This window comes from Fragaria vesca, linkage group LG5 (genome assembly GCF_000184155.1).
Source record: "Fragaria vesca subsp. vesca linkage group LG5, FraVesHawaii_1.0, whole genome shotgun sequence".
NCBI classification, from domain to species: domain Eukaryota; kingdom Viridiplantae; phylum Streptophyta; class Magnoliopsida; order Rosales; family Rosaceae; genus Fragaria; species Fragaria vesca.
In genome coordinates this window covers 5,725,485-5,728,279 of record NC_020495.1, presented here as the reverse complement: position 1 = coordinate 5,728,279, position 2,795 = coordinate 5,725,485, and positions in this window count along the sequence as shown.

Sequence of the window (2,795 nt, the reverse complement as noted above, 5' to 3'; positions counted from 1 at the left end):
TTAATTAATTTCATGCATACAGAGAGTTTTTTTTCCTCTTGTTTTTTTGCCGTTAAATATAAAAAGAAAAACTATGTGTCATGGTACGGTGCTAATGTAGCTCGGAGTTTAGGTTAGAGGTTATATGTCCCCTCCGATACAAAATATTGATGTTCTTTATTGCAATAATTAATAATATGTGAGGCGCAGCTAGGTACTCTATTTTATTCAAAAAAAAGAAAAAAAAAGGAAAAAGTTTACACTGCTTATCACCGCTAGAATGCCCTATAATAACGTGAGAGACAAGCAAATAAGTGAGAGGTTTTTCATTCGATTTCTTGTTGCACAAGTGGATGAAAAATACCATTTTGCAATCCTAAACCCTAATCCAACATCAACCTGGAAGGGGAGAGGATGCAATTTCCATTTTCCAATCCCAATCCGGCCCAGATTGGTATGAATTCCAACTCGTGTACGTAGTTACACCACTATCACATACCCAGTAATAAAGCACCCCACTCGTTGTTTATAAGAAACAAGAAAAACCAAGTTTCCTAATTTCTTTCTTGTGCTCTGTCATCCTTCCAGAACCAAGACATGTTGATGTTGGGTTGGGCGAAGGCTTCAAAGTGCAAGAAACTACTCAAACAAGTACAGTCTCGGCTCGAGTGCTTGAAACAAGAGAGGTTTGCTACTTCTATGCAGTTACGGCAAGATCTTGATCAGAAGATAGACCACGAGGCTCTCAACCTCAGGATCGAACAAGAACAACACATCAGAAACGAATCATCGGCGTACGATTTTCTCAACTATTTCTGCAAGCTCATCCTCAAACACTTGTTTTATATACGAACGCACAAGCAGTGTCGTCAAAGAAACCTAGCTGAAGCAGTTTCATGTCTTGTCTTTGCTTCTTCAAGATTAACATGCGGGGTGATTCCTGAGCTTGGGGAGATCAGGGGCTTGTTCGGCGAGCGTTACGGGGAGAGTTTTGTTGACACTGCTGTTAAACTGTTGCCTGGGAATCTTGTAAACCCTACATTCAAAAAGAATATAATCGCTCTCTCCCCACCAGACTCAGTGGTGCCTACTGACGTCATAGTAAAACATGAACCGGTCAAACCCTCTTTTACTAGTTCTTCTCCTGATCAGGCACCAGCGAGATCATCAGAACAGAAAAAGGATGACGAGGTCCAATGCCCTAAACATGTCCACCCCAAATTGCCTGATTGGGATGATATATATACCCAGTTCAGTGATCTCAAGAAGCCTAAATATGTGAGCCCTAAGTTGCCCGATATTGCAGCCAAGATTAATGCTCTCAAGATCCCCAAGAATGAGAACACTGCTGATAATTACCAGTTGCAAGTACAGTACCATGAAGATCATGGCAGTGTTGATGATGGAGCAATATTCAGTTTTCATGGTTGTCGAAACTCGATAGAAAGAATTGAATTTGGAATCCAGCAGTACTGTTATTAACAATCATCCCTCTTGTTCATTGAATCCCTAGCTTAGTTGTTAGATTGTATATCATATGTATGATCATGTTTATTATCGATCAGATTAAAAGAAGATTTAAATTATTCAACAAATCCCATGCCATTAAGTAATATTTATTCAGATTTCAGTTTCTTAATTAATTAATATATATAGGTCTTTTCAGATACAGACCTCCGTATTTATTCAAAATGTACGGATTTCCTTAATTGACATACTTTTCGATCATATTTTCTCATCTCAACCATTCATCTTTTAGGTATATATGAGTAGATCATCTCTACAAAATTTTAGCCAAATTGATAATCATTCAAGTATTCAAAATTGTGAATTACACGAACGGTTCCTATTGAACAGATTTAGTTCGTTCATTGTAATCATATAGTTTCGATACCTTAACGATTATCAATTTGGCTGAAAATTTGTAGAGATCGATGATCTACTCATATATACTTATAATGTGAATGGTTAAGATGAGAAAATATGATCTAAAAATGGGTTAATTAAGAAAATCCGTACCTTTTAAATAAATACGGATATTTAGACCTGATTATATATATAAATATAGTTTCTGGTCGATTTACTTCACTAGTAGCTAGCATTCTTCGCGATCATAGGGTGACTACTATTATCTGGTCCAACGTACGTTTAGCTAGATCCCTTAGAAAATGTCGCTCTTTGAAACATATGGAGAACACAAATTAGAGAAGTACTTAAGAAAGAATTTGAATTTGGTCGTCCTTGACAAACATATAGAACGGTGGGTACTTTAGGAGTAAAAACCCTGTAAAAAGGGTGATAGGCTAGCTAGCTAGGTTGAAGAGACTATAGTCTGCAAAACCAATATGTACGTAGTTGATTATGCTAAACTGTTGGGTATAGGAGCTAGCAGTCGCAGACTTTCTACTGTACAAATCACGTCTTGAGCTCCAAGAATGCTTATTGGTTACTCATGTACATGTTGGCCAAGAATTAACAAAATGGGGTGATTATTCATTCGAGATAACTGGTTAACATGAGAATTGATTGCCTGTACGTATGACTTAAAAGTTAGATTGCACACAATTGAGTCGTGCGTGTCGAAAAATAGGGGTTGTAAACAGTGATAAAATCTTCAGTATGAACTGAGCAGATGGAGAAGAAGTCTGAACAATACACCAACATCTCTTTAGCATGTAACAAAGCCGAGCACGGTTGAAGGCCGCCTTCATGAATAAGCCTACGTACAATTAACAATGTTTCCACGCGTGTGTGTGTGTGTAAAGATTTTCGTGTCCAGTGTTGCCCGCAATCGAACTCCTACTGTGCTTTTGGAT